The 27,259-nt window shown below is 45.5% G+C and overlaps 1 protein-coding gene across 1 annotated transcript in view; it reads left to right on the top strand.

Moving 5' to 3' along the window:
* GABBR2 (gamma-aminobutyric acid (GABA) B receptor, 2) overlaps window positions 1-27,259 on the top strand; it is a 474,372-nt gene that overhangs the window by 126,135 nt on the left and 320,978 nt on the right. The window lies entirely within an intron of this gene.

Below are 27,259 nucleotides of genomic sequence, written 5' to 3'. Positions count from 1 at the left end.
AAGGTTCTTAGTTATTTGTCCTTCAGTAGACTATGAGCAATAGTGGCAGTGGTGGTTTAATGATAATTGTAATTACTATTAATAATGCCCCAGGATGCCCTCAGGGGTCTGCCCTCTGCAGTCTCCTCCCCTGCGGCTGCCCTTGTTCCCTCACACTCCTGTCCTGCACAAATTCTAGCCATTCACTTCACACTCCACGCTCTGTTCTGAGTGTCTACCAAAGTCAGGATGGGGATATAGAGCTCCTTCTTCAGGCCCCAAGGAGCCCGGTGGCTCAACTGTTAAACTCTGGCTCCTAACTGAAAGGAACCCACACAGCGGGTCCATTGTAGAAAGATCTGGAGATCTGCCCCCTATAAAATTTAGAGCCAAATGTGGTCTGGCTGGTGGCCACGTTGGTCACCAATGAAAGAAATAGGGGGAAAGACAGCAATGAAGCTGGGAGCTAAGTCTGACCACATTCAATAGACTCCTGTGAACCTGGGTGGAGACCTGGTTGGCCAGCAGTATAGCAAGACCCAGGGACTCCTGGTCCCAGAGGCAGTGACATGGCCACAGAGGACTAGAGCAGACAGAGAAGCATCCAGCTGATATGAAGTGAGGGGAGATGCACAAGAACACCCACACTTGCAGATAGTACCCACTTGACCTGGCTTCGATGGCTGGATGATCAGAACTCGACTAGGATAAGAAAGAAGAGGGGGGCAAAAAAAAGAGTAACCCACTACAACTTGATGAACTTTACCTCTGCTTATGGATGTGGCGCTGTGGGTTAGTGCGCCAAACTGCAAAGAGGTTTGAACTGCAAGGTTGGCGGTTCAAGCTCACCAGCGGCTCCTCGGAAATCCTATACAGAGTGGCTGTGGATCGGAATTGACGGCACTTAACAACAACAACATGGATGTAGTAGCTCAAAAAAAGGGAACAAATCTTTACAGTGAGGATCACTCCCACCCCCTCGGTACACAGGGTTGACAGGGTTGGGCAACTTAGACATTGGCCACCCAAAATTGGGGGGGGGGGGGCGTTACAAAGGCAAGAAGTGACTGGCTTACAAGCTTTCAAGAGGGAACCTAGTTCCATTCGGGGCAGGGAAAGGTAGAATCACCACTGAATGGTTTCCAATCTGTTGGGACGGGGCTAATGAAAGCAGATGGGGATAAGACTCTTGTGGTACAATAGTGAATAATTGCCATCAGGTCTGGCTGTGAGGGTCGGAAATGTAAAAGGTAGATATTTTGTAACAAAAGGAGGGGACTGACTGATTTTGCAGTCCATTAGCAGAGGTCCCTGGGACCATAAGTGAGAAGAGCGGAGTGTGGGACCCTACCCAGAGAAGCAGTGATGCCAGAAATGGAGGCAGAGACAATGACATGGACAGATGGAGCAGCTGGGGACACTGGACCCAGAGAGGGAGAAGGGCTGTGTGCTGACAGCTGGGGGCAGGCTTGTGGGATGTACTCTTTGGTGGTTTGATGATGCATAGAGAGATTTGTAATCATTGCAATGAAACAAAATACGATCGGATGAATGTAAAACTGATGTTCTCCCATGTAAACCCACATAATTCACAATTAAAAAAAAAAAAAAATTACAGCCAAGAAACCCTATGGGTCAGTTCTGCTCTGTCACATGGGGTCGCTATGAATCAAAGTCAACTTGATGGCATCTAACAAGAGATCAAACCCATATACAACGTGTCCCCACTCCCTGCTTTATTTCCTGCTACCTCTCATCAGCATAGGCGAGGCATCTGACTTATCATTCTACTGACTGTTTACTAACCTTTTATGTAACCTGCTTACTTGTTCTCACTCTTTTCCCTAGAATGGAAACTCTCCAGCAGTAGGGATACTGTTCACGGTGTTGTCCATGAATTCATGTATAATAAGTAGATGGATGGATGGATGCTTTTCTCACTGCTGGGCCACCCTCCCGCACACTTTTTCATCTGCCTGACTTGTCTTTTTGCATCCAGACTGGACACAAGTGCTTCTTTCTAGAGGAAGCCTGCCCTGATAACTGGGCCCCACTCCCGTCCCGCGCCGCGAACGCTGTTGCCTATGAGCTGATGGAGGATGAGACTGACCTGTTTCCCTGGCACAGGGCTCAGCTCCCAGCAGATGCTCAGTTAGTGCCTGGCAAGGTCAGGCCTTCCTTCCCAGCTCGTGTGACTGTTTTACAGAGGACAGAGACCTGGGGATGTGAGTCCCCCTCTATTGGGGATAAGCTGCCTTCTGAGAGCCAGGACCTCTCCCTGCTGCGCTGGGAGCTTTGCTGGTTACCTGATCAAAGGATCTTAAAAAGGGACTTCCTGGAGAACCACATTCCTAAACACGCTTACTGGTCCCAACCTACTACTTTGGGAAGAATCACTTGAGATCTCCCCTGGCCCCACCTCTCCAACAAAATGCCTCCTGCTTGAAGCCCCTGACTGGCACTTGGTGGTGGTATCTGTTCTCTGGTCTGTCTCCCCAGCAAGGCGAAAACCTCTCTGCCCCTGTTTCTAGATGGGGGAAGCCTCCATTCTTCAGAAAGGCCAGAGGCAAGCCCAAGTGACACATCCTGGGCCGATAATGTAGGATTTCAGCTATGGAGTGGGAGTCAGGCCAGAATTAGGTCCTGGACATAGGGGCCTGGGGTGGTACGTTAGGACCTCAGACTTCAAGAACTGGGGTAAAGGGAGCAGGGCAATGGGGTGGGGGCCCAGCCACCATAGACCAGTTGTCGCTGAGTCTACTCCGTGTGTCAGAGTACAGTGGTACTCACTAGGATTTTCAAGGGCTGATTTTTGGGAAGAGATCACCAGGCTTTTTATTTTTATTTTTTAAAAGTTCTTATTATGAATTGAGTGAAAGTTTATAGAGCACACATCATCAGTTTTACATTCAACAAATCATATACTTTGAATTTCATTACAATGATTATAATCCCCTCCATGTACCATCAGTTAATAAATAATATTTCTCTTTGTTCATTTTAGCTCTTTTTCTTTTTTTAAACACTCAGGTTAAATAATAATTTAAACCACCAAAAGGCACATTCTGCAAGCCTGCCTCCTGGTCGCCAGCTCATAATCCCTCTCTTCCATGAATCTAGAGTCCTCAGCTGCTCCCTCTCTCCATGTCCCCATCTCTGCCTTCATTTCTGGTGTTGCTGCTTCTCTGGATAAGGTCCTGCATTTCGCTTGTTCTCTTCTCCCTTGATGGTCCTAGGGTCCTCTGTTTCCGGACTGTTAAGATTAACTACTCCCCTGTTTTTGTTACAAAACTTCTATCTTTACCATTGTGACAGTCCCAATTTGTCATGATAACAATTAATACTATTGAATCATAAGAATCTTATCCCCATCTCTTTTCACCAGACCCATCTAGACAAGATGAAAACGATTCAGTGGGGACTATATCTTCCCGTGCACAGTCTTAAACTAAACTCCCTCTTGAAACCTTGTAATCCAGTCACTTTGTGCCTTTATTGCCCCCTCATTTTAGGTAGCCAATGTCTAAGTTGCCCACCCCTATCTACCCTGTATAAGAGGGGATAAGCACTGATACTTGATGTGAAGACTCCTTCCCTCTCTGTTGGCATTTTGAGCTACTGCATCTATGAGTATAGATGGGTCAAGTTCATCAAATTGTAGCAATTTACCCTTGTTTCCTTTATCAAATATTGTTTTTTTTTTTAATCTTCCTCTAGTTGAGTTCTGATTATCAAGCCATCAAGGTTAGGTCAAATGTGCACTATCTGCAAGTATGGGTGTTTTTGTACATCTCCCCTCACTTCATATCAGCTGGATGCTTCACTCTCAGCTCTAGCCCTCCGTGGCTATGTCCTTGTCCATAGTCTCACCACACATTGGACTAGCAGCCCTTCCTCTTCTCTCATCTCTAGGTTAACGGGAGTCTGTGGACCGTGGTTGAACTCAGCCCATTTCTTCATTGCTGCCTTTCCCCCTCTTCCATTCACCAGTAGACCAATGTGGTCATCAGCAAGCTTACATGCCTGCTCATGTGTTCCCTTGGAGTTTCAGTCTTAGAGAGGGGTTTGTCCTGAAGGGACTTGATTGCTTGTCTTGATGGCTTCCCAGCGAACAGCTTGCTTATTCTTGTAGTCGAACAGGCTTTTCCTTTAAGGCACCTCTGAGCAGTCTCAGATCTCCAACCTTTCAGTTAACATCCCTGAGAAACCTCCAGTGCAGTCATCCCTCTGCCTGGAGGTCCAGGTGGCTGCAGCAAGGTCAGGTAATGGCTGAGGAAGCAGGCCAGGGTGCCGGGGAAACCGCTTCCTAGAAAGGTCTCTTAACAGCAGGTCCTGCTGTAGAGGTGGCCGGACTTGTGACAGGACTGAGGGACTGGAAGGCCCCTGAGGAGAGTCCCCTGGTCACAGCAATGTGTGACAGTTGCCTGGCCCTCATCCATCAGACCAGGGAATGACCGCCGTGTCCCCAGCTGGAGGACAAGAGAGGCACGTAATTAACTCCAGCTGAGACGCTGCTGAAGGAGGGAGGGCTGGCTGAGTAATGAGTGTGGCTGCAATTACCACTCTGAGCAGGAGCCGCTGAGCTTTTGGCGCAGGCCTCTGGGTGAGTGATGCAGACAGCTCTGGCCTGCATCCCAGGAGGGACTGTCAGGCTCTTGGAGAGGTGGCTCTCCAGGGAAAGTCGCGGGAGTGGGCCTCTTGCCAGCGCCTTACCTGCCTGCACCCAGTGCTGGACTCAGTAGTGTCCCCAGGGTCCGGTGTTTTTCTCCTGGCTTCTGCATCTCTGTTCCTGGTGATGTGAGGAGGGAGCTAGGACGGCCCTCTTCCTCTGAGCAGTGTCTTGCTCCTGTGATGACTCCTACCACGTCTCACCTGGACCTCTGCACTTGTCTCATGACTGACCTCCTTGCCTGGTCTCTCTTCCCTCCAATAATATCCTTCTGAATTGTCTTTCCAGCTCTCACTTTTGATGATGTCTGGATCGGGTTTCAGCACTTTAAAGAACCCTCCAGGGTCTCCAGAACAGGAGCAAACCCCTTATACTGGTACCACCCCATTGCTGCCTAGTCCATTTCTACTCATAGCGACTCCCCAGAGCAGAATAGAACTGCTCCGTAGGATTTCTGAGACTGTAAATCTTTATGGAAGCAGACTGCCTATCTTTCTGCCTCAGAGTGGCTGGTACCACCAGGAGCCATCAGGGCTCCTTGTACTGGTACGAAGGACCCTCAAAAGGTTGCCTCAACCTCTCTTTCCTATCCCATCTCTCTTCTCTCGCATTTAGCATCACTTCAACCAAGTGAGCCATTTGCAGTCCCCAAGCCTTCCCACTTTTCCTCTCTTTACCTCTCTCCTCATGGCATTCCAGGATTGGAGTCTGTTCCTTTGCTCAATGAAACAATCCTTTCTTATCCTTGTGCTTGATGGGTCCTCCAACGATGGGGCCTCACTGCTTTATAAGACATCTTGACGCGTCTCTAGTCAGCTCTGATACTAAGAAGCAGACTGATTCCTACATGCATATGTCTCGAAGCGGGATGGCCAAGTTTGAGCGTCAATTCGTGACTTATTAGTGTGGCCCTGGGTTTGTCAGTTACTCCCCCCCCCCGGACCCTCTGTTTCCTCCTCTGTAAAGTGAGAGATAATAATGGTACCCATCTCATAGTTAATCTTTCAGAACTTCTGTTTCCTTCCCTCTAAAGTGAGGAATAATAGTGATACCTACCTCAGTTCATTTCTTATTCGTTGTGTGACCCTGGGCTTGTCAGTTCATCTCTCTGAACCTCTGTTTCCTTCTCTGTAAAGTGAGGGACGATAATGGAATCCATCTCATTTGTTCAGTGCTAAAGAAATGAGAGTTGGACATGGATAAATGGAACCAAAAGCTGGCCTTGAGCACAAACAAAAACACTGACTATTGGGGCAAGGAGGGATCTGAGAGATCAGTGGTCTCTGTCATTAGTAGGTGTTATGGACTGAATTGTATATTCCCCCAAATATGAGGGGCCTTCAAAAAGGTGGTGGAAAATGGAACTAAAAAGTAATGAGATTTTTCCACTACATTTTTGAAGCTCCCTTCTATATGTTGGAATCCTAATGGGAGTAACCCTGGATGTGAGTCCTTTTGGGAACAGGGCATTCTTTGTTATGCTAATGGATCCATCATCAGTGTAGGGTGTGTCTAAACCTGATCACTTTAAGTTATAAAAAGAGCAGATTAGACACAGCAGTGTGTACATACTGGGGAAGACAGGTACCATGAGAGGACCACCAAGGAACCAAAGGACCAAGAGCCTTCTGAGGCTACCGACCAGGAAGGTATCAACACGAGACCCTTTAAATAAAGCCACTAACTGGTAGTATTTCTGGTAGAGCTGCACTAAGACAGTCAATTTGCTGACACCTAACTAGCCTCTTTGGTTGAGCATATAGTAAGTTGTTCTTGGATGGGAGCCTGTGACTGGTCTGGTCAGGCAGGGTCATTTCGTTGAGGTTGAGCCCCTCCCGTGTTTGCTTTTTCCTGCGTCTTTGGCAGCCGGCAGCATTCAAGATGGCGATGATTCCATCTGTGGGTCCCTGAGTCACTGTGATTCATCAAGCCTTCCTTGCTGAGAAACACACTTTTCCTGAGATGACCCACTGATATTTGGAGATTGTGTCTTACCAAAGCATAGCCTAGTCTCTCCTGACTGACAAATCTGTTAACTCAACCTTTTCCTTCTCTAAGGAAGTCCAGATGGGGAGAAGGCCATGGGGTATGGCAGTAGCAACCTCTGTCTGACATGACTGGGTTTACTCTCAGGTGTCTTTTCCTCATTGATCCTCTCCGTCACTCATCTCCCATTGGGAAGGCTCCTGGAGATGACCTGTTTGAATGTGTCCATTGATGTTATGAATAGTCAAACCCAAGCTTCAAAGCCTCTCAGTTAATGGGCCTCTGACAGAAGAGTTTTGCTGGGGACATACCTCCTCCCCTGGAGTGTGGTCCAGTGAGATCAAGTTTTGTACCCACCTCCCAGCTGGCCTCCTTTCCCATCAGGCTTTTCTCTAACACACTTCCAGAGGCGTCTGTCCAAGCAGCTTCCGTCTCAGCCCAATTCAAGTTGTACAGTGATTCTTGTTGTTGTTGTTATGTGCCGCGGAGTCGGTTCTGACTCATAGCGACCCTGTGTAGGGTTTCCAAGGCTGTAAACCTTTACGGGAGCAGAAAGCCTCATCTTTCTCCCACGGAACAGCTGGTAGTTTCGAACTGCTGACTTTGCGGCTCACAGCCCAATTCGTAACCACTACAGGGATGGGAAATGTCTGGCCTGCAGGCCATATAAGGTCTGTGAAATCACTTAATCTGGCCCTGCCAAGGCAACCACAGTTCCAGCCATCACATTATTAAGTACAGTTGAGTCAGTTCTGACTCATAGCGACCTTGTATATATAGGATTTCCCAGGAGCAGCTGAGGGGTTTGAATTGCCTACCTTGTAGTTCAAAGTCCAGTGCTGATCCGACAGTGCCACACCAGGAGTGCAGCCATCACAACACAGTGACCCTGTATAGGGTTTCCAAGGCGTGGATGGTGAGTTTGAACTGCCGGCCTTGTGATTCAAACTGAACCTGCGGCCCAGTGCTTTATCTTATAGCACTACACCAGAACTCCATATTGTTGTTCTTGGTAAGTGCCATTGAGTTGGTTCTGACCCATAGAGACCCTGTATAGGGTTTCCGAGGAGTGACTGGTGAGCTTGAACCACTGACTTTGCAGTTCAAATGGCTTTGCAGTCTGGCGCATTAACCCACAACACCACACCAGGATTTCAGGACTCCACATTAGGGTGAGTTACTTAAATGTTAGACCAAATGTAGCAGGCTAATTTTTAAGTTGATAATTTTCTATGGCCCACAAATGACATTATAAATTTTAGCGGTGAAAAGGTTCCCCACCCCTGGTCTAAGGGGAAGAAATCACACCCCTTGGTGTTCAGGGTTCCCAGATGGTGGCTCAAGCAGCCTGACCCCACACCCCATCACTACTCTCGCCATAATGAGTACATTGTGTGTCTTTTGTCTGCCCTGTGCTCCCCATCTCTGTGCCTTAGCTTCTGGGGTCTTAGTCTGGTAAACTCCCCCACCACCTCACTCTCTGCCTCATCTTTCAAAGCTCAGCTCAGATGCCACCTCCGCCAAGAAAGTCTCTGCAGGATATCTCAGCTTATTTTCCTTTTTGCATGATGTGTGTCAACCTTGTTGTTGTTAAGTGCTGTGGAGTCATAGTGACTCACAGTGACCCTGGATGGAGTGGCTAGTGGGTTTGAACCACCGTCCCTGCAGTTAGCAGTCCAGTGCTTATCCTACAGCACCATACCAGACTGTCAACCTTAGTCCCACTTTGATTCTACTTTGTGTTAGGTATTTTTTTTTAAATTGTGGTAAAATAAACATAACATGAAATTAACCATTTTAAAGTGGACAGCTCTGTGATTAATATGTTTATAATATTGTACAACTATCACCACTAGCCAGCTAGTTTGGAAACCTTTATCTCCCTGAAAGGAAACCCTATAATCCTCATTCTTTGCTCTTTCCAACCCCTAGTACCCCCAAATCTGCTGTTTGTCTCTCTGGGCTTATAAATGGAATCACAATTTGTCATCTTTTTTGTTTGGCTTCTTTTACTCAACATAATGTTACCAAGGTTTATTTGTTTTGTAGCACGTTGTTGTTAAGTACTGTCAAGCCGGTTTTGACTCATATTGACTCTGTATAGGTTTCTGAGGCAAGGAGCTCTGGTGGCGTAGTGGTTACGAATCAAGCTGCGAACCGCAAGGTCAGCAGTTCGAAACTACCAGCTGTTCGTGGGAGAAAGATGAGACGTTCTGCTCCGGTAAAGAGTTACAGCCTCAGAAAACCCTGTACAGGGTCACTATAAGTTGGAACTGACTCCATAGCACACAGCCACCACCACCAGGTTTCTGAGGAGCAGTTGCTAGGCTTGAACCACTGACCTTGTGGTTTGCAGTCCAGTGCTGATCCTACATAGCCATATGTAGCATGATTCAGTACTTTATTCCTTTTTTATGGCTTAGTAATAGCCCTTGTATGGATATACCACATTTTGTTTATCCATTCATCCGTTGATGGGCATTTAGGCTGTGTCTTACAGCATTTTGTTTGGACCGTCTCTCTACCACTTGATGGCTGTCCCAGTATCTGCCGCAAGACCTGGGTCTTAATTTTGATTATGAGATGGATGAATGTTCTGTGGCTTCTGATCCAGCCTTTCCTTGCACCATATATGAGATTTTATTGAATTATGTACGTATCATTTACCCCCTCAAGACTAGGAGACTCCTGAGGGCAGGAACCACATCTTGCGCATCCCATAGCCCCCAAGTCCAGCACAGACCCTCTGTTGCTGCTCAGCACAGGTGGAATGATTGTTCATTCCATTCAGAAGTGGAGTGGAGAGGGGGGCACGGTTTCCCTTCAGCAGGTGACCCCACCCCCACCCCCACCCCCAGAGGAAGTGCTGACACCTTGTGATATTTACGCAAAGCTGCAGGAAAAGAACCTCCCCTCCCCCTACTCCTGACAGGCAGCCTGCGTACACTTTAGGTTTGGGACCCTGACTTTTGAAAATGTCACACCTGCAGACGTGGGGAGACTCACTGACAGCTAATTAGGAAACGCAGTTTGTATCTACCCGTCTTTAGAAAACATTCTGTAAACTGGGTAATTGGCTTTAAGAGTGCAGAGGAGGCTGTGTGTGATGTTCCATCCGCCTGCAGCCACCCAGAATTCAGAGTGACAGCTCAGGGAGAACACCGGAATGCCAGTTTTTCTCAGCATTCAGATGGACAAGCTAGCTCTCGAGAGACTTTCAGAAGCAGATGGCCTGTCCATCACCCCAGGGGAAGGGTGTGAAAAACTCAAGACGGTTGTAGTCAATAAGTGCTTTGGGACAGTACCACAGCTCTTGCCACTTTGCTTCCTGGCTGTGTAGAGCAGCAGGTGTTGCCCCCGCAATGCAGCGTCATGCAGTTCAGCCAACATGCACTAAGTCTCATTGGCTCCAGGCTTTTTGCTAGGCCTGGGGTACAGGGGAGTGAGACAGTCCAGGGCACCAAAACTTAGGTATATCAAGTTATGTCCCTTACATTCTGGGGTGATATCAGCAGTGTGAACTTCAGTGGGAAAATGCAAAAAATGTAAGATACATTTTTTTTACCTTTCCTCATAATAATCTTTCCTTAAACTTCTTATACTTTTTCTCTAGTAGTTTCCTAAAGTGTTGGTTCCTTTTTTTTTTTTTTTTTTCTTTTTTAGAATTCTTACAACAGATGGTCAAAGATGTTTTTGTTGATACAGGCTGATTGTTGTAGTAACCACAACAAAACTCCACTTGCTGTCACATTGATTCTGATCCACGGCGGTCTTACGTGTTTTAAAGCAGAACTGTGCTCCGTAAGATTTTCAATGGCTGTGGTCTTTTGAGGAGATCACCAGGCCTTCCTTCTATGTGCCTTTGGATGGGCTCGGACCACCAACCTTTTTAAAGGTTGATAGCTAAGGGATTAACCATTTGCAGCACCCAGGGACGCCTTAATTGAAGTAGCAAACACCCCTAAATTCCAGTGACTTCATATTTCAAGGTGATTTTGTTGTTCCTGTCAAGAGTGAAGTGCAGATCCAAAGGGTGAGTTGCTTGGAACATCCGGGAAACAGATGCCCAGAGTTGTTAGAGGTGCAAGAGATGCATTTGGAGAAATACCTATAAAAGAAAGAAGGAAGAGGAAGCAGAGATATGCAGGGAAAGCCTATGACTGGGTGCAGGGAGACGGGGAAGGAAGGAGGACAGGGTTGGAAGAGCCTCAGCTGTCGGTGTGGTCCTGGGGAAGTGTCTGCCCGCACAGTGGAAGCTCCAGTTCAAAGAATGTCCACTAGGGGACCTTGTGGTAAAAAACGGGGAGTCCTGGTCTTGCCACCATGCTCAGTCAATAATTGGGGTTGCCTGGGAGGAATATGGCCTCATCTCAAAGTGGTCAAGGCAAATCCTGAAGGTGTTTGAGCCTGAATCTGCCTGTTAAGGATTGAATGATGTCCCCCTAAAAGATAGGCGGAAGTCCAAACCTCCAGTACCTGTGAACATGCCTTGGAAGAGATTATCAGTGAACCTGAATCATACTGGAGTAGGGTAGGTCTTAATCCAGTCTGAGTGGTGTCCTTGTCTAGGAGGAGACGGCACACAGAGAGACAGGGCAGTGGCAGTGCTGAGTTATGCTGCAGCTACAAGCCAAGGAATGTCTGGCACTATCAGAAGCTGGGAGAGACAAGAAAAGATCTTCCCCTAGAGACTTTGGAGAGTGATTTGGACTTCTAGCCTGCAGAACTGCATTGCAATACGTTTATGTTTAAAGCTACCCATTGTGTGATTCTTGGTTATGGCAACCCAAGGAAATTAAGACACTGGTCTCCTTTAAGCAATGATGTTCCTCCATGGCTAACCAAGGAGCTTCTATTCCTTGGAGTCTTCCCCATTCAGACTGTGGATGGGAAAGAATGGCTTCATGAGCCAATACTGGATATGGTATGCATCACTGGCTCACATTCCATTGCCCAACACTCAATGGCCACACTTAATTGCAAGGAAGGCTGGGAGAATGTGGTCTGCCTGTGTGCCCAGGAAGCTGAAAGAGAACATGGATATTATGTAGCATGGATTCCAGAGCCTGAGTACCTGAATCCCAACAATGCTCTTTATTCACTGTGCAAACCTGGGTAAATTGCTTACCTATCTGAGACTCTGGAGACCTAGTGTGGCACTGTAGGATAAGCACTAGACTGCAAGATTGGTTTGAACCACAAGGTGGTGGTTCAAATTCACCAGCTTCTCCTCAGAAACCCTGTACAGGGTGGCTGTGAGGCAGAACTGAATGGACAGCACATAACAATAGCTACTTTGAGACTCAGTTGCATCATCCAATAAAATGTGGACAGTAGATAATAGATGGAGGAATGGAGGCATAGCTAGAGATAGATGGGTAAATAGATGGATCGATGGCTAGCTAGATGGTGGTGGTTGGTTACAATGTGCTATGGAGTCAGTTCCAACTCATAGCAACCCTGTACAGGGTTTCTGAGGCTGTAAATCTTTACGGGAGCAGAAAGCCTCATCTTTCTCCCACGGAACAGCTGGTAGTTTCGAACTACTGACCTTGTGATTCGCAGCCCGATTCGTAACCACTACGCTAGATTGTTGTTATTGTCAGGTGCCATCGAGTCGGAACCGACTCATAGCGACTCCATGCACAGCAGAACGAAACAATGTTCGATCCTGGGCCAACCTCACCACCGCTGCCACCCCCGAGTCCATCAATGATGCCACCTGGCCTATCCATCTCGTTGGAGGTCTTCCTCTTTTTCTCTGACCCTCCACCCTACCCAGCATGACATCCTTCTCCAACGATTGTTTCCTCCGGACTACATGTCCAAAGTAGGAGAGACGAAGCTTAGCCATCCTGGCCTCCAAGGAGCACTCTGGCTGCACTTCTTCCAAAACAGATCTATTGGTTCTTTTGGCAGTCCATGGCACCCTCAGTATTCTCCTCCAACACCACAACTCAAAGGCATCAATTCTTCTACGATCCTCTTTATTCACTGTCCAGCTTTCGCATCCATATGAGGCTATTGAAAACACAATGGCCTGGGTCAGGCGCACCCTAGTCCTCAAGCTGACATCTCTGCTCTTCAATACTTTAAAAAGTTCCTGTGCAGCAGATTTGCCCAGTGCAATACGTCGTCTGATCTCTTGACTGCTACTTTCGCGAGTGTTGATAGTTGATCCAAGAAGAATGAAGTCCTTGACAACTTCAATCCTTTCTCCATTGATAAGAATGTTGTTTATTGGTCCAGTGGTGAGGATTTTTGTTTTCTTGACATTGAGATGCAATCCATATCGATAGCTACTGTCAATTCCGTTTTAACTCCTGGTGACTTTATGTACAATAGAACTCCCTTCTTCAGTGCAGGACAGCTATCTCAGCTTCTCTGTCTGGCCCTGCCTCATGAATACTGGCGCGTTTGGATCCACTGGAGCAGTTTGGATCCACTGATGCCAGTCCATCCTTTGAGGATGTAACAATGGTGTGGTCTAATTCCAGGAGAAGGAACGAGAAAAGTCACGATCATCAGCAGCCCCAAGCTGCTCCTTATGAGGTGGAGTTCCACTTTCTGATCCTTTTACCTGACCTGACAGGAGCTGTTCCTCTCATAGCACTCTTCTTCTCTGCTGGTTTCAATCTCATTGCAGTGACCACACAGAACTCACAGACCACACTCGTGATTATGGGGTTTATTAGAGAAGTAACAGGTTACAATTTGGGATCAGGATCACCAGGCTTCAGCTCAGTACTAGGCTTGGGAAGCATGTTGGTCAAGTTTCCCTTCTTCAGTGCAGGACAGCTATCTCAGCTTCTCTTGGTCCCCCTAAGTACAGGTTCCTCTCTTGGTTCTCACCCTGGCCTCTGGTCTGCTCAGAGAAGTGTTACACAGCTCTTTTAGCTCTGCCAATAAGTGCCAACAGACACCTCATTCTACCAGGAAACCTGTTGCTGGAAGGCACTCAGCTCTCCTGCTCTGTGGGTTGGCATGCCTCTCTATGTGGCTGGGGAGTTCACTGTGCCACCTTACACTATGTCCTGGTTCTGTGGCTGCCTCTTCTCTCTCACTGCCTGTCACCATCACTGGTGGTACAGGGCTCTTTCTGTCTCCAGAATCTAGGAGGTTCTCATTACAGGGTTCCTTGGGCCAAAGGACACATTCCACCCCTGGCTCTTCTTTCTTGGAGGTAATGAGGTCCCCTCTCCACTTGGATGGCAAAATTAACCAATTCCCTCATTACAGTTTCATATACCTTATTTGCATTATTAGCAGACTGTCCAATCCCTTTGGTGGGCCACAAGCACCTTATTTGAATGTTGTTGTTGTTAAGTGCCATCTACTAGGTTCTGTCTCATAGTGATCCTGTATAGGGTTTCCGAGGAGCAACTGGTGAGTTTGAATCACCGACTCTGTGGTTTAAACCCACCTTTCAATTCAGACCTATCTTACAGAACTCATAGCCACACTCAAGTCATTTTGTGGGAGTCAGAGCCCACACATGGCTACAATAACCAGATTAAGTAATTTACCACACTACAGAGGGTCTCCCTCATCATTGTTCACCCAACATGATGCGCTTCTTCAGCGATTGATCCCCCTAATGATATGTCCAAAGCAAATCATTTAGATAGTGCTCTGTTATGACCTATAAAGTTTTCATTGGCTTGTTTTTGGAAGGAACCCTGGAGTCTCAGTAGTTAGGTGCATAACTGCTAATCGAATGGTTGGCAGTTCACACTGCCAGCCAACCCATGGGAGACAGATGGTAGCAGCCGGCTTCCCTAAAGGTCTGTAGTCTTAAAAACCCTATGGCAAGGGTGGGAAACCTTTTTCTCTGCCAAAATTTAAAACATCATTTGCAGGCCATACAAAATTATCAGCTTAAAAATTAGCCTGTTATATTTGGTCAAACATTTACTAACTCACCCCTAAACTACCAGCCGTTCCACGGGAGAAAGATGAAGCTTTCTGCTCCCATAAAGATTTACAGCCTTGGAAACCGTGTACAGAGTCACCATGGGTCAGAACTGACTTGATGGGTCAACACTTAACAACAACAATGATGTGATGGCTGGAACAGCGATTGACTTGGCAGGGCCAGACCAAATGATTTTGCCAGCCTTATGTGGTTACAAATCAGGCTGCTAACTTGAAGGTCAGCGGTTCAAAACTACCAACGGTTCCGTGGGAGAAAGATGAGGCGTTTTGCTCCCGTGAAGATATACAGCCTCGGAAACCCTGTGCAGGGTCACTATGAGTCGTTTCTGACGCCACGGTACTTAACAACAACAATAGAGCCCATGGGCCAGACGGTCCCCACCCCAGCTCTGTGGGGTAGTTCCACTCTGTTCTGTAGTGTCACCGTGAGATGGAATTGACTCAGTGGCAACAGACTTAATTTTTGGAAAGAGATTGCCAGACCTCTCTTCTTAGTCTGTTGTATCCTGAGAGCACCATTGAAACTTACCTACCATGGGTGACCCTGCTGGTATTTGAAATACTGGTGACATTGTTTTCATAGCCACATGCAAGCTATTAAAGTATGACAAATGGATTAATAATAATAATAATAATAATAATAATAAAACGCCTTTAAAAAAAAAAAAAAAGTCAATTCTGATTCCTAGTGACCTTTTAAGGTAGAATATAACCATCCCATAGGGTTTCCAAGGCTGGACTCTTTACAGAAGCTGATTGTCACATCTTTCTCCCACAAAGCAGCTGGTGGGTTTGAACTGTTGACCTTTGGGTTAGCAGCTGAGTGCTTGAATCACAGCACCATGAGAACTCCTATGGCTCATAGTAGGATCTGCTTTATAAGTTTGTTGGAGGAATAAGTAAGTTAGTATACATAAAGTAATTGGAATAGTGCCTGGCACAAATAAACCAAGATAAAAGTTAGTTGTTACTGCTCAGAATTTCCTGATTGAACGTGTCAGTCAGCGTTTATTGAGTTACCTTCACTGATAAAGGAATTTTTGTAGGTCACATGAATCTACTGTTTCTTGGATGGCTCCCAGCACTTACTAGATACTCACAAAGTGTTTGGATGAATTAATTGCAGTGGAAAAACAATACAGTGTATGTTTAATTCAGTTGGCCATGGTTGGCCATGGCGCTGGGTTGATTTTAACATGATTTAACAAGAGTCCTGGTGTGGTGCTGTAGGATAAAGTACTGGATCACAAGTCTGTGCTGTGATTGTTCGAATTCATCAGCCATTCCTTGGGAACCCTATACGGGGTCGCTATGAGTCGGAACTGACTTGACAACATTTAACAACAGCAACAACAAGAGGAGTAGATGCTCCTGTTTCCAGCCTCAGAAAATCAACCTGAGAAGAACAGAAAGAGTGAGGCTGAAATCGTTTGGAAAATATCCTGGTGTGAAAAGCCGGCAGGTTAAGGATGACGTCTTGTCTTCATAAAAGGAATGTGTATTTATTTTTATTCAAGTAAAACAGAAAAGAACAGAGTTAAATAAAAAAATCACTGATATGCACCCCATTTTTAACGTAAGTTCGCATTCCAGACATCTCTCCATGCATATATTATAGAGGTGGGCAGGGATCATTTTGTCAAGTAAGATCATTATTCTGTTATTTCAAATTAATATTAGCTTTAATTTATGTGAATGTAATAGGAGGAAATAAGACAAAATAAAATAGAAGAAATTGCTCAACATTAAGCAGTTTTTCCTTCATAACAGATAATATTTGTTTCTAAAATATCTCTCTAAGGGTAATGAAAGATTATCAAAAACAATGAAGTTAAAGTCTTGGCTTTTAACTCCAGTTTTCAATTTTAGATGAAACCGATTAAAGCGCTTGTATGGAAGAGGAGGAAATTAGCAATCTTAGACTTCCTTTTCCCTCCTCTGCCTTCTGAATCTTATGTAACATGATTATCTCCACATTGCCGATTGTTTGGTATTAAATGGGTCCAGTTCTTATAACCACTCATTTTTATCACAGGCCCTCCATGCCTGAGATAATGTATTTGGATTCATTTTTTTGATTGGTTGGATTTCATCAGCAAGCAGAGTCAGGTTCCCCAGATAAACAGAACCACTAAGATATATATATGCAAAACAAGTCAATTCTGACCCCTGGTGAACCCATGGATTACAGAGTCCAACCACGCCATTGGATTTTCGTGGCTGTAACCTTAATGGAGGGGTCCTGGTATGGCGCTGTAGGATAAGCACTGGACAACTAATTAACTGCAAGGTTGTTGGTTCAAACCCACCAGCTGCTCCTCAGAAATCCTATACAGGGTTGGTAGGAATCAGAACCAACTTTATGGCACTTAGCAACAAAAACAACAATATTAACAGAAGGAGCTCTGGGGACGCTGTGGGGTAAACACTGGCCTGCTAACCACAAAGTCCACAGTTCAAACCCACCAGCTGCTCATTGGGAGAAAGATGAAGCTTTCTACTTCTGTAAAGACTTACAGCCTTGGAAACCCACTATAGGGTCGCTATGAGTCAGAACTGACACTGGGGTGGTAGAATCTTTATGGAAGCAGACTAAGATGCTTCAGGGTGGTCTCAAAACCACCAGTTTAAAAGGGTTAGCTGTCAGATGCAGACTTTCCACACCACTGAGGCACTGAGTGTATGTGCGTAAGCCATGGCACAGCGGTTAAGAGTTCAGCTGCTAACTGAAAGGTCGGCACTTCAAACCCACCCACCACACTGCAGGAGAAAGATGTGGCAGTCTGCTTCTGTAACCCTTACAGCCTTGGAAACCCTATGGGGCGGTTCTACTCTGTCCTCTAGGGTGGCTATGAGTCAGAACTGACTTCATGACAATAGTTTGGCTTCTTGGAAACACTACACAGGGTCACTATGAGTTGGAATTGACTTGACAGTGTTTAACAACAATATTTAAACGAGCGATGTCACTCTAAGATAAGCACTAGACTGATAACCACAAAGTCAGTGTTGAGTCCACCAGCCTCGGACTGAGGGATAAAGATGAGCCTTTCGGTTCCCCCCAAAGATTTACAGCCTCGGAAACCTATACAGGGGCCAACTCAACAGCATGCAACTCCCACTGCATTTGTATATGTTGTTGTTAAGTGACGTCTAGGACAACTCATAGCAACTCCATATATATGGAGTCCTGGGGTGGTGCTATAGTAAAACCATTGGACCTCAAAGTCAGTTTAAACTGCAAGGTCGGTGGTTCAGACTCACCAGCTGATCTTCAGAAACCCAATGCTGGGTCGCTATAGATTGGAACTGACTCCATGGCACTTAACAACAACATAAATACAACAACACATATATTGTTGCTATTAAGTGCTGTTGAGTTGGTTCCAACTCATATGACCATATGTACAACAGAACAAAACACTACCCGGTCCTGTGCTAATTTAAAAAGTTTTACTTACACCCTGCTCTGTAAGATGTAGCTGTTTTAATAGTGGGACTACAGTCTGAGGCTGCATTAATAGAACCCTATATTCAGGATTCCTGGTGTGGTGCTGTAAAATAAGCACTGGATTGGTAAACACTAGGTTCAAACCTACCACCCGTCCTTCGGAAACCCTATGTAGGGTCACTATGAGTCAGAATCAACTCGATGGCACTTAACAACAAATATTCAGAATGGAGTCTTAGTGTGGGCAAAGTCACCAGTCTAAAAAAAGGAAGTACAAATGGTCTGTAGACATATGACAAGACATATGACATATGGGTTAGCCTCTTTAGAAATCAGGAACATAGAAATTGAGATAACTCAAAAACCCACAAGACTTGGCAAACATTCAAGTTGGCAAGGATGTGGAGCAGTGGGGTCTCTCAAATACTGCTGGTGGGAGTGTAAATGGAGAAAAGCACTTTGAGAAAATGCGGAGAACCCTGCGACTCAACAGTTCCACTTCCACGTTACACTCTGGAGACATTGCACGTGTGTACCAGGAGACACGTACACAAGTGCCCGGCAGTCTTGCCCAAACAGCAACCAAACCAAACACTGGTAGCAACCCAAGGATGGAAGGATAAATTGTGTTGTGTTCCTATAGTGAATAGTACATGAAAAGCAGTAAACTATAGCTATTGGTTTGAACCTCAAGGTTGGCAATTCAGACTCACCAGTTGATCCTCAGAAACCCAATATGGGTCGCTATGAGTCGGAACAAATTCAATGGCATTTAACAACATATTTAACAAAAGGGTCCTGGTGTGTCACTGTTGGATAAGCATGGGTCTGCTAACTGGAAGGTCGGTGGTTCAAACCCACCAGTTGCTCATTGGAAACCCTAATACAGGGTCACTACAATTTGGAACCAACTTGACAACACTTGGCAGCAACAACAGGCGTTAACAGGAACATGGCGGCTCTGTAGGACAAGTTCTAGACTGTGAACCACAAGGTCAGTGGTTTGAGCCCACCAGCCACTATGTGGCAGAAAGATGAGATTTTCTGCGCTCACAAAGATCTACAGCTTCGGAAACTTTATACTGGATCTCTATGAGTTGGAACCAACTCTGCGGCACTTAACAACAACAACACAGTTAGCAACAGTCTCACATGTATTGACCCATAAAGACAAGTTTTAGGAGAAACATATAGCACGATGCCATTTATATGTGTTCCAAAACAAGTAAAATGAGATAATCTAATGTTTAGATTATCTTGGAGGCAAGGATGGCTAAGCTTCATCTCTCATACTTTGGACATATTGTCCAGAGGAAACAGTTGCTGGAGAAGGATGTCATGCTGGGTAAGGTGGAGGGTCAGAGAAAAAGAGGAAGACCCCTAACGAGATGGATTGGCCAGGTGGCATCATTGATGGACTCAAGTGTGGCAGTGGTAGTGAGGTTGGCCCAGGATCGGACATTGTTTCGTTCTGCTGTGCATGGGGTCACTATGAGTCGGTTCCAACTCGATGGCACCTGACAACAACAACAACAATGTTTAGGAAATATACGATGATACTATAAAGCAAAGCAAATAGGACTAAACACAAAATTCAGAATATGGGTTCCCCCTTGTTAAAGAAGAATATTGCTGGGGTGAGACACTGCTCAGAAGTTGGGTGTTGGAAACAGTATGTGCTCAGTTGACTATTTGTCCTAGTTTATATAGTTACATGTACATTGTTGTTGGCCTGGAGCACATAGTGACCCTATGTACAAGGAACGAAACACTGCCCAGCCCTGCACCATCTTCATGACCATTCCTATATTTGAGATCATCATGACAGCCACTGTGTCAGTCCATCTCCTTGAGGGTCTTGTTCCTCATTGCAGACCCTGCACTTTACCAAGCATGATGTCCTTTTCCAGGGACTGGTCCTTTCTAACAATATGTCCAAAGTGTGTGGCATGGAGTTTCGCCATACTTGATTCCCCCAAGACAGAATTCTTCATTCACCTGGCAGTCCATGTGTATTTAATACTCTTCACCACACTATAATTCAAAGGCACCCATTCTTCTTTGGTCTTCCTTATTCATTGTCCAACTTTTACATGTATATGAGGCGATTGAAAATACCATGGCTTGGGTCAGGTACATTTTAGTTTTCAAAGTGATGTCTTTTATTTTTAACACTTTAAAGACGTTGTTTGTAGCATATTCGCCCAATGCAACACATTGCTTGATTTCTTGACTGTTGCTTACGTGGGCATTGACCGTGGATCCAAGTAAAATGAAATCCTTGACAGTTGCAATCTTTTTTGTTTATCATGATGTTGTGTATTGGTCCAGTTGCCAGGAGTTTTATTTTTTTTACATTGAGGTGCAACCCATAGTGAAGCAAGCAAAGTTGCATCATCTGCATATCACAGGTTGTTAATGAGTTTTCCTTCAGTCTGATGTCACTTTTTTTTTTTTTTTTCCATGTAATCCAGTTTCTCAGATTACATGCTCAGCATACATATTTAATAAGTCTGGTGAAAGGCTACCACCCTGTCACACACTCAGACACACATATGTTGTTGTTGTTAAAAGCCAATGAGCTGGTTCTGACTTATAGATACCGTTGTATGACAGAAGTAAATTTTGTCCAGTCCTACGCCATCCTTGCAACCATTGCTATATTTGAGCCGACTGGAACACTTGCGACAGAGACCATATGAAGCTTAGAGCATTTACTCTCTGGCCCGTCATGGGGAAAGGTGGGGGAGTGAGAACTTGGTCACTGGAGGTATGTGAGCAGATGCCAGCTGCTTCTTGTGCAGGATGCTTAGAGGGGAGCTTGGAATTCAGGGAGGCTAGACATAATGGCTTTAAATTCTTCTTTCTGTATGGAACGATTCCCAGCTTCAAATGGGTTGTTATTAACTGACATCTTCTTGGCATTTTTGCACTTTCACCCTCACCAGCATGTTCTTTGAAATTTTTAAGTCAAAAAAGTACTTTAGTTCTTTAAAAAAGAGATTTAAATGAAAATGGATTTTATCCTAGAGTCCAACTTTTTCATTTAAAAAATTGATTTTCATGGCTCTTGGATCTGTTCCCACTTACAGGTAGGTGCTCGGTTCTTAAGAGCGTGTGTGTGCCAAGTAGGATTTCTGTGACAAGTCCGTCTTTATGGTGAAGGAGAAACCACTAGACCTGAAACAGTGGAAAGGATTTGGAGTTGTGACCATGAGCTACAGGAGACGTAGAGATAAAGAAAGGAATAAGGGAGGGAAGGCAGTTGCAGTTACTGAGGGCCTGCCTTGTGCCAAGTGGCAGCGGTTGTTGGCACCTCTATAGAGGAGATCCAGGTTTGATTCTTGGGTATGGCGCATCATTCTCAGCCAGTGGAGGCTTGCATGATGCTGTCATGCTGAACTGGTTTGGGTGGAGTTTCCAGACTAACACAAACTAAGAAGGAAGACGGGGCAACCTGCTTCCGGGGAGAGGGATAAGTCACCCAGTGAAAACTGTGGATTCCAGTGATCTGATCCACAACTATCATGGGGATAACCAAGGACCGGGCAGTGTTTTGTTCCATGGTGCACATGCTCACTATGAATAGGAGCCAACTTGATAGCAATAACAACAACAACCATGAGCCAGAGCCAGTGTCCATGTGGTGGGATTGCAGATGCAAAGCTGTGGCTGGTCATTAAGGTTTGAGCTATTACATGAGAATATAAACTCTCATGTCCCTTTTTCTTCCTGTCTGCTGGTCGAGTTTCAGCCACGACAACCAGTCAGCATACCCTCGAGAGGTGATGGGTTGAGTTCTAGAGTCAAAGGGAGGAGACCATCATGAAACCCTTCACTTTCTTCCAGGGTACGGAGCCCTCTAACAGGGGCTCTGAGAGCAAGTCATCAGAAGCCAAATCACTGAAGGACAGATTGCCGTAAAATAACTTCTCAGAATGATCCTCTGTCCAATGGCCAGCTCACTAAAAGCCGTCAGACAGACACCTTAAGTGGGCATAGAAAAGCTCCTGGCGTCTCCCTGGCGTATGCAGAGATGGGGCTGACATTCCCAGAAAGGGATGGTGATCAACAGCCTCTAAAGGAGATCTTCAAGGGCAGCATCTAGGAAGGGCTGAAATGTGGAGCTCAGGGGGAACTGACTTACACCTGAACAGGGAAAGACAAATCTTGTACAATAGTCCCCGACAATGTCTGCCAGGAATTCCTGGGGAAACTTTAAAAAATTCTCTAGTTATTAGGTAAATTGATCATCAGGCAAACTTTCAGTGAGTATCTGGTGGTACATGTAACCAATGGCGGGCTCACTGGCAGGAGACACGTGCTGTCAGCCACGCCCTGGCCAAGACCTCAGGGGGCATCCCCTTTGGGGTTTTCAAACATGTTTTGCTTTTGGCAGTGAGATCCTCTTTCCAAATGAAGTGCTGTGTGAAATGATGATGGCCCAACTGCTGACCGGAAGGTTGGAGGTTCGAGTACACCCAGTACTCCTTGGAAGAAAGACCTTTGATCTAGTTTGAAAGATCAGTCACTGAAAAACCCTTTGGAGACGTTTCACTCTGACACGGGGTCTCCATGAGTCTTAATCAACCCATGACAACCGTTTTTTGTTTTGTTTTTTCAATATTATATAAACCAGATACAAGGGGAGCTCCTTGCTGAAGTGAAGGTGAGGAACTCAGAGCCCCACTCACTGGCCCCAAAACGTCTCAGCCAGTCCCAAGACCCCTGAGGGGCAAGGACTCAGCCTTGGTCAGCAGGATAGACAGATACGGTATGAGAAATGCAGATGAGGAGAACAGAATCTACCGTAAGGCAGATGCGCCCACGTGGGTTTTGTGCTAATCACTGTCAATCTGCACCCTTTCGTTGCCACCATTGGCTGCCAACCAAAAGATTGGAAGTTTAAATCTGCCCCACAGTTCTATGGGAGAAAGGCAATTTGCTTCCGTAAAGATTGTTGTTAAGTGCCGTGAAGTCGGTTCCGACTCATAGTGACCCTGCACAGGGTTTCCGAGGCTGTAAATCTTTACGGGAGCAGAAAGCCTCATCTTTCTTCCATGGAACCGCTGGTAGTTTCGAACTGCTGACCTTGCACTTTCCAGCCCGATTCGTAACCACCAAGCTACCAGAGCTCCTTTCCGTAAAGATTACAGCCAAGGAAAACCTGTGGAGCAGTTCTATTCTCTGTGCTTTCAGATCGACTTACCGGCAGTATGTTTAGTTTTTTGTTTTAGGTGCCCAGAAGGTTGTTTCCCTGGCTACAGGCCTAGAGGACTGACCAGGACGAGACTGGGACTTACAGCATTATCCTGGGGATAATGTTCCCTTCTAGGATGTGTAGCCTTTCTTTTAGCTGATGAGTAGAATTACCTAGGTTACTGAGAAAGTGATCAATGGGAGTCCAGAATCATTTGTCTTAATCCTGCAAGGACAGCGGCAAAGTCCCTCCCCATGTCTGGTCCTCATACTCTGATGGAGAAAGCTAGAGTGCAGGGTGAAATTAGCGATGCCCCGATGTTCAATGAAGGTCAGGTGGGTACACAGAAATACACCTCTTTTTCTTTTTTCATTGTCAAGACATTGAAAACAAAAAATATTCTGTACTTTTATAAGAGAAACAAAATGCCAACACCATGTTGTTACCTGCCATCAGGTTGGCCCTTGACTCATGGCAACCCCACACATAATAGAATAAGTCGCTGAGCAGTCTTGTACCATCCCCGTGAGGGACTGTGGATTAGACCCTTGTGCTCTACAAGGTTTTCATTGGCTTAATTTTGGAAATAGATCACCAGACCTCTCTTCCTAGTCTTAGTCTGGAAACCTATTCAGCTTCATCGCAGCATGTTAGCCTCCACTGACAGGTGGTTGGTTGTGCAATGATTGTAGTCTAAAGGACCCTGTTTTCTATAAAGGAAGGGTAGTTTTTAAGTGGAATACAGTTAACTGTAAGGAAAAGTCACTGTTTTATTTTTACTGGTTTTTTTTTTTTGCTGCCGTAACAGATTTTCACAAATGTGTTGTTGTGTAGGATGCCACTGAGTTGACTCATGATGACCCCATGTGACAGAGAGCTGTCCCATAGAGTTTCCTAGGTTGCCATCTTTAGAAGAGCAGATCTCCAGTTCTTTCCCACACTTCATAAATGGAGATGCTTAGAACAAACCCCATTTATCACCTTACAGCCTTGTGGGTTATAAGATCAGGCTCAGTGTGACTCAATTGGGCCGTCTGCACAAGGCCTCACAGGACTGGAACCGGTGCCAGCTCAGCTTGCCTCTTCTCTGGAGGCTCTGGATAGAAGATTCCAATTCCAGATTCATTCAGGAGACTGAGAGAAGTCAGTTCACTCTGATTGTAGGATTGAATTATCTATTTCCTTGAAGCTAACAAAGGCTCATCCAATCCTCCTAAGGCTTGAAATCTCCGACTTCCCCTTCTGTTACCATCTGAAGAAAGATCTAAGTTTCTGAGGACTTTCAAGATTACATTGGGCCCACTGGAATATTCCAGGACTAACTCCTTATATTGACTCTTTCATGACCAAAGTGTTTTCTGCTTTGAAATTTTTATTGAGACAATGTATTTTCAGTAATGGAAGGCATGCTGAAATCAAGGAAAAAATACTTTTTGAGATAATATGGATTTTGATACAATTATATGGAACACATGTCCCAAGTGAATTCTGGTGGTAGGATTGATTGGTAGAGAAGATTCACTCAGTTATACAGGTCCCAGCCAGATGGTGGCCCGTACTACAACTGGGATCATAGCTTCCCAAGAAACCTGAGAATCTGAAAATGTTGGTGGGCATTATATGTTCCAGGGGTCACAAAAGGGTTAAAGTCAGATGATGAGTAACCGTAATTACATCTTCAAAATCTCTTTTGGGAATATTGGAATGGCTGCTTTCTAAAACTCCTCTAGCTCAAATACTGCTTGTCAAATTTTGACTTGTCATACTCAAAAGTTCTACATTCGTCAGAAACCCGGCCACCATTACTGACACAGTCTACTACACATACTAGGTATTTGAGAAATGTTTGGTGAACAAACCAATACTAAGAAGTTCATTGTTATGAATATAATTTGAATGCTACTTTGCTTCTAAATCTTGTGATACTGTATTATCATTGTCAATAACCATACATTAGAAAATAAGTTAACATCATTACAGGAATGTATTAAGTCAGGAAATGATTCAGTAAGTCATGGTAGAAACAAACATGACCTGTTCTGGTCTGCCTTCTTGTACTCCGTCCTGTGTGGGAAGTATTGCTTTCTATCAAGGAACCTGGATAAGTAATACAGTCCCAAGAAACAGTAAGAACCGTCTTTCCTCCCTGACCCGTTCCTGTATGTTCTTTCTTCTTTCCTCCCTCCTTCCCTCTTTCTCTCCCTCCCTCCCTCCCTTTTTCTCTCTTTTCTTCCCTTCCCTTCCTTTCTTCCTCCCCTTCCCTCTCTCCGTCTTTCTATCTATACCTCCCTCCCTTCTTTTTTTTAATCCACCTTTCGCTCCCCCCCCCCCTTTCTTCCATGGCAAAAATATAACCTTGGCCAATTTCTAAATTAAAAGAATTTTTAAATTGACTTCATCCCCACACATCTACAAGATACAACACAAATTCCTCAACCTGGTACTTGAAGCACTTTCCCTTGACCTTAGCCCAGGTCACCTTGTCCCCACCCCTCACTGGTGGTCTGAATGGGTGGTTTCTGTTGCCCTATCACCCTCCCACCTCCTTGCCTTATTCACGATGTTCCTCCACCAGAAGTTCCTGCCTTGGAAACCCCTCCCCATGGCCCTCCTGGCTCTCCCTCTGGGTGCCTACAGCCTCGGTCTGCCTCTTTCCCACAGTTCTGAGCACTGCCCACCATGCGGTATGTCCACTCATGTTCAAATACCATCATCTCTACCACACAGCGAGCTCACTGATGCCAGGAGGGGCATTGGACTTATGTTTCTATCCCTGCCAGCACCCACCTCAAATAAACCAGGAGGGAGCAACAAACACCACCCAGCTCTGATCCACATTATGGTCATCAGGGGGTGCATAGGAGAGGAACATGAAGAAGGGACACAGAATGGAGAGACTAAATAAGGAGAGAGATGTGGAAGCAAGCACCCTCCGGTGTTGAGCAGACACTGAGTCCTCACTGAGGGACAGTAGTCAGAAAACTAACAGAGCTCCTTCCCTCATTGGGCTTGCATTCTGGTGAGATCAGTCAGTGTTCAGGCAAATGGACAAGGTGATTTCAGGGGGTTTTGAAACTCTGTTAGGACAGGAGACAGGCTGACAAGTTAGAGAGAAAGTCTGAGCAGATTTACCAATCTGGGTAGAAGGGCTGTGAAGTGTGAATGATGAGAAGGGGGGGCCATGCTGAGAACAAAGCTCATAGCAAGTCAGGCAGCAAGCTGGTGAGGCTGGAGCCAGGGGAGGGCACTGGGTCCAGCCGGGACTGGACCACAGAGCACCTTGTATCCACCAAGCTGATGACTGTGAAGACAAACATCCCATGCTTGATAATAATGATGGTTACATGACCATTTAACCTAACACATACTGCATTTTCTCACACACTCTCTCTTTTTATTATTTTGACCTCTACAACTATGACAGTACACCTCCAGGCCCAGTGACCCATTCCCGCCAGGATTTGGATAGGGTTGCTATGTAGAGTGTTGTCTTCTGTAACAGCCTAGACTAAGACTCAAGGGGAAGGGAACACTGAGTAAATGATTAAGTCCCAGACATTTCACAGTTCTGTAAAACTAATAAACTGTGATGGTTTTCAGTGGTTTTCTTTTCTATCCTTAAAGGTTATGGTTTCATTACCATGGAGAACATTTACCAGTCCGAATCAGCTAGCCAGCCTGTCGTCTTCTCTTCATCTCTGTAAAAGCCTGTTCCACAAGTTCTTTGTGAACCCACTTTGTCGTGCTGCAGCTCCCCCAGTAGTGAGTTAAATAAAACTTGGACATGTGCTCACTATCTATTTTTATGATGTTTTTAACCTTTTCAGAATGATACTCAGAAGTTTGGATTCTAAGTGCATAGAAAACAGGAGCATGAGTAGAATTAATTTCTGTTTTACAAAGGACTCAGATTCTGGGTTTAGGTGTGCCCAGCTAGAATCCATGCCACCGTTCGGGGGAGAGACGATCAGGTGGCTGGAACGAGAGTGCCAGGCAGAGAGCTTGCCTGACTTCTAACATGTTCTGGGCTTTTGTTTTT

The sequence above is a fragment of the Chrysochloris asiatica genome, unplaced genomic scaffold (assembly GCF_000296735.1).
Source record: "Chrysochloris asiatica unplaced genomic scaffold, ChrAsi1.0 scaffold00053, whole genome shotgun sequence".
Lineage (NCBI taxonomy): Eukaryota > Metazoa > Chordata > Mammalia > Afrosoricida > Chrysochloridae > Chrysochloris > Chrysochloris asiatica.
Note: the sequence above shows the minus strand (reverse complement) of the source record. Positions and strands in the feature narration are given on the sequence as shown.